The 12,570-nt window shown below is 36.1% G+C and overlaps 1 long non-coding RNA gene across 1 annotated transcript in view; it reads right to left on the reverse strand.

The window, feature by feature from the left end:
* The window catches only part of LOC135209238 (uncharacterized), a 267,111-nt gene that overhangs the window by 48,970 nt on the left and 205,571 nt on the right, over positions 1 to 12,570 (reverse strand). The window contains exon 6 of the long non-coding RNA XR_010313338.1: positions 11,121 to 11,252. This is a non-coding gene — a long non-coding RNA (uncharacterized LOC135209238). The remainder of the gene's footprint in view (positions 1 to 11,120; positions 11,253 to 12,570) is intronic.

The raw sequence follows: 12,570 nt of genomic DNA on the forward strand, positions 1-12,570 counted from the left end.
CGTTCACGATTAAGAAACCGAAACCATATGTACTATTACCCTAGACTCGGTAAACACATGTAACAATTACATCTGCAAAAGGAAGTTAAACTGGAGGTTATGTCTCCTCCTAAACTGTAAGGGTTAGTTTAGATACTAAAATGCTAAACGTTTCTGGTCTATGAAAATATACACTGACAGGGGTATGACGTAGGGGCGTCACGTGTTCTCTGGGTAGTTTTCCTCTTGTTACTTAGTAATGGTAAAATTAGCTAAACTGGAAAAACAATAAAAAGTAGATGTCCAAACATGTATACATGAATATATATATATATATATATATATATATATATATATATATATGTATATATATATATATATATATATATATATATATATGTATATATAAATATATATATATTATGTATATATATATATATATATATATATATATATATATATATATATACATATATAAAGTCAAATAGCCAAATTCGTCTCGACATGTAACATTATTTTATTACCTCCTCCTTCTCGTGTAAGTAACAAGTAATACAAGCACGTTAAACAAACATTTCATCATAAAACAATCAACCTAGCTAGTTTGCTAATACAATATTTACGATAATAATAATAAGCAGTAAAAGAACAGAGCAAGAAAGAAACAGTGATATCACGATATTCTATAAAATGGATACCCATCATAAAGAATTTGTTTTTATTCTCCTGACAAAAACAAACGAGACAAGGATCTATAATGTAATTATCTCCTAACTACCTCGGAGGTAGGTGGACTCATTATCATCATTTATCATCAATGGAAAAACGCTTCAGCAAAAGTGTTGTTACACTAAAGGTGCGCCGCACGTAATGGAGCTTAATAGGAGGGAGATAATGCGTATTTCATACATCACAAACTTACAAGTAGCTTCTCGGGTGTACAGAGGAAGTGAGTGGGAAGTTAAAATCGTTTATGGACCACAGGAGTTGGCTTTTCAAGAAACCCATAAAATGTGATTGACAAATAAAAGGGGTTCGCCTGATGAACTGTAAAAGGGTCGATAGAGGCCCTTCAAAAACGAACAGTGATGATAGTGAAGATAATGATGGGCATTGATGAATAACGTACTATTGGTATATAATGTGTCTTAAACGTAGAGCATTCATAGAATACGGAGTGAAATGCTTATCTGATATTCTGATGTTCTATTAAGACGAGAACTATACATATATCTGCGATTACTTAATGACAATATTAACCAGGTTGCCTCCAATCAGACCCATTTTCGATATAAAAAATGGCAAACAGCAAAGGAAAGATTATTCTTTCTGATGAAATATTTCTTCCTATGGAATCTTCACTTAGATAGTTATACACTGGACACGCGCAATATTATAGTTAATGAAGTGCATTTGTGTGAAAATTTCTCTGGAAATTCTGTGTATGCCTTGTATCACAGAAAGTAGATATATATTGATATACTTGCCAAAATGAAAAATTATCATGAGTGCAAGAAACAACTAATGAGTTGAACCGTGAAAACACTATGAAAACACTCATTTACTATACCTATAGCAACGTTATTCTAATGGAACGGAACTCCAGAAAATAAAAACATACGGTAATATTTCTACCTCATGTTCAAGAACTTGTCAACCAGCTTGGAGATGGGATGTCACCTTCCGAATCCCTAAAGACGTATTGACAAGAGGAGGACCACTTTCTTGAATGCAAGATTTTTCTGGCATGAAGTGAAGAAAATTTACAAGGTCAAAAAGCTTAGGAAACAGAAAGCATCACTCCTTAAAGCTTAAAACATGGCAAAGTAGCCTAACATAATATTCAGATGACAATAAAATCCGATAAAACACACTGGAAGGTTCTATGTTTAAATGTCTTTGGAACTAGGACATCCTCACACGAAAAGAAGGTCCAAAAAATTTAAAGTATATATTTACCAAATCATACAGAAAGTCAGGTAATTCCATTAAATCAAATATGCACTTCTTAAAGAGAATTTTAAAATAGAGCTAAATCCAATAATTGGTTAGGATGTTCTTTAGATAAATCTTAAAAAATTTCAACACCTACAGAAAACTAAAACTCATTGCCAAGAATGAATGCAACTTTCATAATGAAGTGCCGTCCACTTCAAGACTTGAAAAATCAATTTTGGGGAGGTCACCCCACTGTTCCTACATGTAGTGATCCTTCAAACGGAATGATATAATTTCCTAAAGTTTAAAAATCCTCACGCAGGAGAATACATTCCAGAGCCTGAAAACTCCCATGAAAGGAGCATAAAAAATTAAAAAGTGACATAAACACACGAGACACTTGATCTGAAAGTTCAACATCTTTTTAAAAGAGATATTGTCCCTATAATAATTTTAAAACTAAGTTCAGCAACAAACCCTAACGTTTCCTGAAACTCATAAACCCTTCCCAGGAGATGCTGTTTCTTGAAGAGTTCTTCAGAAAAATATTGGACAGTTTATCTGAGAGTGTTTCAGGAGATGAGGTCATTCTCACTGGGATCCTTCCGAATGAGATGACGTCACTGCCTCAAGTCAGAGTTCCTTAAAGGAAGCAAGGGCTCTTCCACCTTTTAAAGGGGTCGTGGTATTTAGATCATCGAGTTCCAGGCAGTCGAAGGATACAAAAGATTCCGCATTTTTACTTACATGATATGGATAACATTCAAAGAGAACTGAAGGTCAGTCCGCACTTTTCAGCGCTGCACCGGGCATTTTAAAAAGTGCGATTAAAATAAAAAGTAAGAAAGAGCAGTACGGTTGCATGACACACCCACTGAAGGAGTAAAACTGTGCTTGCTGTGCTTTGCTCAGAGTTCGGGAAGATTACTTTTCGATTGTGGTTCGGGTGTAGAATGACAACGGAATGGAAAGATCGGGGGAAGTATTGGAGAAAGTTTGACACGCGGCCAGGAAAAGCCGATAGGGAAAATGATCGCGTACAATCTATCTATGGATCTGTTTACCTGTCTATCTTAATGAGGAAAATAAAATAACACAAAATCACCAATCCACTGATATTAATATAAAGAATCACACCAAACAAAACAAAATCGCCTCTATCTATATATCTGAGTAATCTCCTTATACAGAACTCTAAGTACATATAAATGATGTAAATATAATTACATGCAAATGGGCCCAAAAGTTATGTACTTGCATTTGTTCTTATCTTTATACACAAACACAACCCAGGGTAAAGTGTAAAGAAATGTCCATTCATAAAAGCATCCTACTACCTCCCAGAAAAGGTATGAATGACATCAATGAAAAATAACATAAAATAGGAAAGTGAAGATACAAATAAGGTGTATAAAGTTGAGTCCCTTCACCAATAAATACGGACAATGAAAAGTCGAATAAGGAAGTGATAGAATCATTCCTATAGCCAGACGGAGCAGTTCTGAAAAGTGTTGGGGGGGCGGGGCGGGGGAGGGGGGCAGCGTTCAGTGCTACAACGTAAATAAAAAAAAAAGATTCGCAGACGGAAAAATGGGTTAGGTTGGGCAGAGGAAAAACACAAGAGAAAAATACATATGCTGTATGTGTACAGCGACCAGAGCAAACTGCCGAGAATGACCATAAAGGGAAAGAAAATGGAAGGAAGGTGTATGCTGGAAGATACTGGTAAGGCTGCGTCAGAAGGCCAAATAAAATAAATAGGAAAAAAAAGTTTTACGCTAATTAATAAGGAAGCGAAGGAGTTTATTGGCAAGGATGTAGGAAGATGTCTGATAAAATAATTAATGGGGCGATGTCATGAACTGCCAGTAAGTTAGCTTTCCAGACGCTTATGTGAATTTGAGTTTTGCGGTCAAGAAGTGTATGAAGCGAATTGGAAGATGAAAAATTCTCTTGATATGGAAGGAAAAAAAATTAAAAAGAGAAGTACGCGCAGAAGAACGAAGAAGCCTAGGAATTGGAAGAAAAATTGATATCAAAACTTCCCTTGAGTACGAACGAGATGAGATAAACATAGGAAGATAAAAACACCAAAACAAGGAGGCATAGGAAGAAAACACATAAATTTACAAAAGACGGCACATGCCAACAAACGAAAAAGACAAAGACGATGAAGAAACGAGAAAGACGGATCAATATAAATAGGAAGGCTACTCATAACCGAACGGGGTTGGGGGAGGGGGGGGAGAGAAGAATACCAAAATTGCGAAAAAATAATCGAAGAGGAAGAAGAAGAAGAGAAGAGGAGGGAGAAGAAAAAGGAGCGCGCGGGAAAGCCTGGAGGTGAGGTGAGGCCATCAGTGGCGTCCATTGTTACCGTCACTTGGTTCGACACCTTATTGTTAGTCAGAGGCTACAAACCGACAAGCGCTCGTTACTTTACCTCACAACTATCATCATTATCCGCTTAGCTCACTAATTATTCATTAATAGCACATCACCTCCACTCAATAAGCATGACATTATTCCCGACGAAAGGCTCGTTTTTTACAGCCATTACTTGCTGTCATAATGAGTCTTCGGGGAAGTAGATTGATGGAAGGAAGGGAAGGGAAGGGAGGAAGGGGAGGAGGATAAGGATGTAGTGAAAGACGGGGCATGGAGGAGAGAGAGAGAGAGAGAGAGAGAGAGAGAGAGAGAGAGAGAGAGAGATATTTATGTATGTGTGCGTGTGCCTATAAATGTATGCACACACACACACACATATATAGTATATATATTAAATACCAGCCAGCGTGTAGGTATATGAATGTGACAGTAACCACTGTCTTACTCTTATAAGGGAAACAATTTGATGTTAATTACATAAATTTGCCAACAAAAATTCGTTAAAAGAAAGTAACAAAGTTACGGCACCAGGAGTCGAGGACATCACTGGTGACCCACTTTATGTCGTCTTATCGTCATCAAAGGTTACCAGGCTATGCAAGGCACATTCGACACAAGGCGTAATCTTTGTTAGAATGGCAGAGGATTAACAGTCTAATTGTAAAAAGTAAAAGGAGTCATATGTGACTATATGACCGAGAATATAAGAGCTACTAAAATGACCTAGCATAGCTGGCAAAGAGCACGAATTATTTAAAAGCCAAGATTTATAAATGAATTTTCGAAGTTACATTTAAAGGGCAATGAAATCTTATTATATGAATCTGGAGAGGTATGTATGTCATATATGGCTGCATAAAACGCAGCAACAATTCAGATAAAAGTGGTAACACTACGTACTTGTTGGACTTAGTTGAAAACTTGAATAAGCAAAAAGGACTGATACAAACACGTCTACTAAGAAAATGAATACTGTTATATGGTGATATGCGTATATTTTGAGAGCTTTGAATAACCATCATGATTCTACCAGCATTAGGGCAACCGGCAGAAACTATGGCCTTTGGAGAAGTTGAAAACCAAAGCCTTCAAGAGAAGCGAAGTGAGATGAACTGCCAAGTCTAGGTATTTTTTATGGAAACCAATTTAGGGTGTTCAGTGTGTGATTAGTAAAAACTAAGTAACCAAAGTAACAGGAACAAGTAATGTGGAAAAATCGTGATGTATAAAGTATGGTTAAAAATGTTTGCTAACCGGAGGTAAAAACATTAATCAGTAATTGCAGAAATTATTTAGAAATGATGAGAGAATGAAGAAAAAGTGGTTAAGAGGTCACTAAGATCAGATATTTTAGGGCAAACAATGGGAAACAAATGATACCCATAAAATTAAAAAGTTTTGAACAAAATCTTTCACAGTTACTATACTGAAACCATCGAAGGAGGACACGTTATCTGATGATTATATCTGCATACAAACATAAAATAAATACACTTATTATTGCCAGAGAACTCTCAGCTGTCTACATTTTCTACCAAACAGGAGAACCCTCTGTGAAATACATGCATACGCACTTCCCCGCTTTATATTACATACTGTTTAGCATAACACACACAAATAACTAATAAACACATACACATACCAAGGCCCTATAAAAACTGAGCTCCCATTAGAGAATTTGTTAGAAAAAGATGGGACTTTAGAAGCAAGAATGTTCGTAACCTTATTTTTATAAACAACTATATATAGTATAGAAAAAGGTGTTTAAAATGACAATTTTAGTCAGGCATGCAAAAACATGTATTTCGTACAAGAATACTTAACCACTTTCAGACATACAGTTAATAATATTATATATGTAATATATAATTATATATATATATTATATATATATAATATATATATAATATATAGATATCTATATATATATATATATAATATATATATATATCATATATAGATATATATATATAATATATATATATTATTATATATTAGAATTTTTGAATTATTATTTTGTATCGTGTGAAAAAAATCATACGGATAAAAATCAACTATTCCAAAATAGCGGCCTAGCTAGCTCTCAGCTCTCAGAATTTGCATTCTGGCAATTTCTTATGCCGCACGCACACATACACAAACGCACACATACACAAACGCACACAAACACACACACAACCAAATCGCTTTCCCTTTTTACAAAATTACTATACTCTGGTGTCTTTGCGTACGTGCGTACGTACGTCCGTTCAGGCTTTCGCAAGATCCGGCTGTCGGTTCAATGGCAAATCCATCTCTTAGCTACAATTGATAATTCCCAGGTAAGCTTCGAACGCTCTCTAATAAACTGTGAAAAGACTATTAAGTAAATGAACGTCCATCAATGGAAAGGTGAGAGGGCTTAGGGCTCGAAAGTAGCTTTTATATCATTAACTTCAACTTAGGAGGCATTCTCTCAAATACGCTTTTACCTGTTGGTACCGAGGGAATCTCACTATCTTTACCTCGCTTTCACTCTCTTTGGAGGTCGCACTCTTTTTCGGAAGGTAACTCTCTTTTTTGGGGACGGTCCCAAATCTCTCTTTGCCACATACACACACACACGCACACACATAGCTTACGACTCAACGTTGTTAGTGTTATCTTTTGCTTCTGATTTTAAATACCTGGTAAATGATAATACATTCACGATTTCATACCATGTACACATACGCACGCACGCACGCACACATACATGCACGGAGCAGACTGTAATTCTTTCTCTTTCACCAACTGTTATCTACTATTCTAAGACTAATGCTCTCTGATATCCAATAACTCCTCATATCTTCAAGGATGAAGCCTTGAAATGAAAGATGAAAACACGTTGAGCAGTTTCAGTTATCATTCTGTGTCAATAATTAATGATCATCATCAATACAAAGTTAGACAATGAAATTGCATACCAATATAAAGTTTAGGACTGTCTAAAATTAAAGATTCAAAAACAAAATCCATGTCAAGAGTTAAAATTAACAAAGAAGTCTTATTAATATAAACAGGTTGGGGTAATATGTGAAACGCCATGTGATTAGATCCCTCCGGGTATTCTTTCTTCTGCTGTGGGGGGAGGGGGTGGAGGGCTGATGTGGGAAATATAGTCTGAAGGCACTGAACATTCAGAGTATGATGCTGCAGTGTGATGAACAACTGTTTTAGTAATCATAAGCCAAACATTTTGGGTTTCCGTCAACAAGGGCATCAAGAGAAGAAAGGTTGGTTTTATGTCGACAAGGAAATTATGAAAAAGAAGATTCACAACCAACAGATGAAGCAAAACACTTAGTAGACACACTAAAAAGTAATTCGGTACTCAATTTTACAACGAAGGCCAGCACATAAAAGCCCAATTCTTGTCTTGATATCACAGTTAATAGAAAACAAACCAAACATGACATATCTATCTACACAAAAACTGCAAATTCTGGCAGTTGCTTTAATTCCCGAGAACAATAGCAAATTCATACATTAGAAGGGCTTCTCTCAGCAGTACACAGAGAGCTGTTTCTACACAGCTGCAGTCTTGATAAATAATTGACTAAAGTGTCCATGGGGTGGTCTACAGACCAGGGAACAGATACCTTTCAAAGTATCATCACCGATGGGGTAACACCAAAGAAGCCCTTTCAGAGAGAAGCAGTCTTCAGCAGTTCCAGCCTTTTGTAGCTCTCCTTTGTGATGTCGAATAACACTAACCTCTTGGGATCGAAGATGAAAACCAGCAGGGTTAACAAATTTAAATGTGTGAAAGAGGCATGCAAGCATATATTATTATAATTATTATATATATATATAGATATATACGTAAATATATGTATGTAATATAATATATATAATAATATATAATATTATATATATATATATATATATAAATATATATATATATATATAATATATATATATAATATATATATATTGGTCTGTGTGTGTGTGAGTGCGCGAGCACGTGATGATACTCCTAAATCACTCTAAACCTTTTAATCATTATCACACCTGATTGATTAAAATATAATAACCCCATATACCAGTGACAGTTCATCATATATGTATATTGAAACTATTCAATAAGATACAAATCAAGTTTCCAACACTGTGCAGTATATTTTCACGTCCTAAAACTAGGATCCATCTATTTCCAGTTCATTAGACGTCCCATTCAACTTCAACTCAAGGCTTATGCTGTGGAATACTTGACATCTAAAACGGGAAAGTAATAGATCCCTGACGAACGCATAATAAATGACTCAACATAAGATTATCAATGGAAACATTTTTAATTACAAAAACGAAAGGTAACAGAAGTAAGCAAAAAATATATATAAAGAAGAATCAGGTAAACAAGAAATCTTCTGTAACTCTGATTCTTATAAAATTCGAGACGCAAGGATTGCTTGATTAATCTATTATCGTATACTATCGCACCAAAATAATGCCTATCAATACCTAATGGAAGATTATGCGGCATTGCAGTATGAACTAAAACTAACAAACATGAGCAAACTTCATTAAGAATGCATAATGCTTAATCTATATTCTGACTGATGTTAACTAAAGGAAAACGTGAACGGCGTGGAAATAAAGACTATAAAAGACCATAAGCAACATGATATACAAAAAAAATTATCTATCAGATAGCTATTAATGTCAAATAACTTTGCAATGAATTCTTTCACGTCTCTGATGTTAAGTGAAATTCCCCAGCTCCAAATCAGGCTTCTTCCATCCTTCAGTGCCTTACCATAATTACCGATCGCCTTTGGGGAAGGTACAAAGGCTGGCTTCATCTAAAGCAACCATCCAACCATCCCGAACTTTCTCGTGTTCTTTGATTCAAGTAAAATATATTGGAATGTCTTTCAAAGACTGACAAACACTTACGCGAAAGATGATCAATTCACTTAATTACTCGCGAACAAACTACAACCAGCTCTTCAACGCGCAAACAACGAAGCAGAAACAAAGACAGTTTACAGAAGAATAATGAGAAAAACACTAATAAGAAGACAAAGGAAGGAAATTAACTCCGTTCAATTACCCTCATCATCATTATCATGAGATCAGTAAATTACACTCATTATCTCATTATTATTCCTATCAATCCTTGACATCAAAATAACACAGCAATAATAATAATAATAATAATAATAATAATAATAATACGAAAGATGGCAACAACTTATCAGTATGTGGAACTATACAGACAATAAAGAGCATAAATAGGTCAAGGGGACAGAGATAAGTGAGGGGAGACAGAGAGAAAGAGAGAGGAGTAAAGAAGGGTAAAGAATCTGGGGAAAGAATTAAGGGTTGTGGTGTGGGTGATCTAGGAAGGAAAGGAGGAAGTGAGGGGAAGAGAGTAGGGAGAGAGAGGGAAGAAAGGGGAGGAGAGAGAGAGAGAGAGAGAGAGAGAGAGAGAGAGAGAGAGAGAGAGAGAGAGGTGGTTAAGAATGATCTCGTGTATTGTGCGCGGGAGGGTAATCAGATGAGATTGTCTTGATAATTTAATAATATATGATTACACGAGCGATTAATCAATTTCCCGTCATGAATTTATGCATGGTCAACACGGTATATCATTCACAATGGCCGAGGGTCCGTGTTTATATCAACTTAACGCAGTTTAAACTCCGCTTTGGCATGACTAGATGTACCGGCACCCTTTCTCTTGCCCCCCTCCGGCCTACCCCAAAAAGACAGCTCTCCCCACACCCCCCACCCCCCCTCCCTCCGGCCGCACCTCCCTCCCTCCCAAGGTACCTTGTCCTTTGGAGGCAGCCCGCAAGAATTACATAATCACCGATATCATAATATTTGGGCAAGTCATTTTGTTACTTATTTGGAGAAAACTATAATCAGCTCTGATGTGCCTTTTCTTTCTACTCACGAGCTAGCGGCAGGCAGGATATCGGTGTTCCTTGGGGATATTTGGGAGGGGGAGGGAGAAGGGGGTGGGGGAGACGGGAGGGGGCGGGGGGAGGCTATGGCGCACAAAGGCCCAGGTAAAAGTCTCCTTTATGAAGTAATTATGGCTGTTATTAAATAAGATAAAATTAGAATGGCTAGGCTCCTTCATCACGGGCGGCGATGAATAATGTTCACATTTCTCAGCAGTATTTCATCATAATTTTCGAGCTGGCAAAAACTATCATCATCCATGTGAAAAACAACGTAATTAACATTGGAAAATTATTCAGAAGTCTAAATAAGATTGCTGAATGAGCCTTGTAAATACAAAACAAGGAGAAAATTAAAGCACTTGAATTATAGTAGAACCTTAAAACAAATTACATTTCTAAGTGTCAATGTGCAAAGCTATTCTATGTGAACAGTAACTCGCGTGGAGCTTTTAATATGAGAGAGAAAAAAAGAATAATAGAGAAATGAGACACTAAAATTCACAAATCGTGTCTGAAGAAAATCCTCAAGCCATTATTTTCAGTTTTATACAATGATTCTCGGTGATGGAGGGTTTCTTCAGCATGATTTGAAGCTTTACTTGATAATGAAAATTACCCAGCAAGAAGCTCCATACATCACTCTCTTCATTACAGATATAAACAATGCTGGAAACGTTTTCCACCCTGTGAACCTCAGACTGATAGCATTACAAGGTAATTATTAAAGACTAAAATCAAAAAGAAGAAAAAATAATGATAGCATACAGGTCGATTAAATAAAGAAACTGCTGAGACTGAAGCAATTTTAAAGAAAGTCTTCCTTCTCGCAGACATAAGAAATGGGTTGTTGAAAAACAACTAAGCTTAAAGCGTACTTACGAAGATGAATTACCACCGGAAACTTAGCAGTAGGCGACGGAAAAGTTGAAGGTCTTGTAAGGTAGCATTTTATCCTTCAGTCACAATCGACTTATAACAGCCTCCTTTCGCGACAAATTGATTTGTTGTGACCTATAGAAAAAAAACAATCAATAAAATGCATCAATCACTGCTTATGTCCTCCTAAAATTTGGTTAAAACAAATTCATAATTTCTTAGACGTTAACATCAATGACACACACTCACAAACACACACACATATACACACATATATATGAAAAAAAATTCATGAACTAAATATCTGTTGTAGTTGAAGAGAGAGAGAGAGAGAGAGAGAGAGAGAGAGAGAGAGAGAGAGAGAGAGAGAGAGAGAAATCAGGCTGATTCTATTATACTAATTATTATAAAAACAATGTACTATATAATCTGACTCATCTGACCCTTGGTTAACAATTCCTTTTAGTTTTTTTATCACATGTTGCAGGAGATAAAATGACTTTTAATCTGAAATTCAAAGTACACTTCAGCATTTGTTACCATTTGATACCTCATGACGTGAAACACGACAGGAACGCCAGGCCATTAATGAAGCCATTATCGCTTTATCTGACTTAAATAACAGCAGGGTCATTAAGGGCAATTCTCGTTATTTGGCCTATTTCATAATCTTTAGCTTGTGATGTCACTGAGACTTAACCTATATCCTCTCTTCTCGTTGCACCTTTAAAATCAGGTCTCGAGCCAATGATGTCACTTAAGACCTAAGCAAACTTTCCTTATTCAGTCATAGGTTTAAAATTAGGTCCTGCGCTTGTGACGAAACTTGAGAATGAAGTATAAACACTCTCCTCCTCAAGTTACATCTTTAAAAGTCAGCTGTGCCAGTGATAATACACTTTAGCATTAACACTTCCCTGCTTGAGTCGCACCTTTAAAACGGGGTTTTAACCAGTGATTGCACTTGAATCTTTAGCATGACCACCTTTTCCTCCTGGAATCACAGCTTTTAATTATTGGTCTTCAGGTTATGGTATCACTTAACACTCCAGCATCAACAATATCCTCTTGTAGTGCAAGCTTTAAATTGTTCTGCAGCCTCTGATGCTATTTAAACTTCAGCATTAAGTGGCCCCTCATCGAATCACAGTTTTAAATTCAGATTACCAGTCAATGACGTTGGTTTAAGTAGTTTTCACATCCTTCCCCTCAAGCTCTCTCTTCAAAATCAGCTTAAATGTGGAAAGCACTTTACAAGTATAATTAGGGTTATGAAGGTAATCCACTCTGCAATAATGGTAGATGGATAGCCTTTGCTACATTCTCTAGATATCAAGAGTTTTCAAACACAGCAGCACCCAGTATTTTTGATAGAATGTGTAAGACATTAAAAAGTGCCTTGGCCATTGAATAAAAATGAGGGATTTTGAGGAATAGTTTTGGCAGTAATGTT

Source organism: Macrobrachium nipponense, chromosome 11 (assembly GCF_015104395.2).
Source record: "Macrobrachium nipponense isolate FS-2020 chromosome 11, ASM1510439v2, whole genome shotgun sequence".
Lineage (NCBI taxonomy): Eukaryota > Metazoa > Arthropoda > Malacostraca > Decapoda > Palaemonidae > Macrobrachium > Macrobrachium nipponense.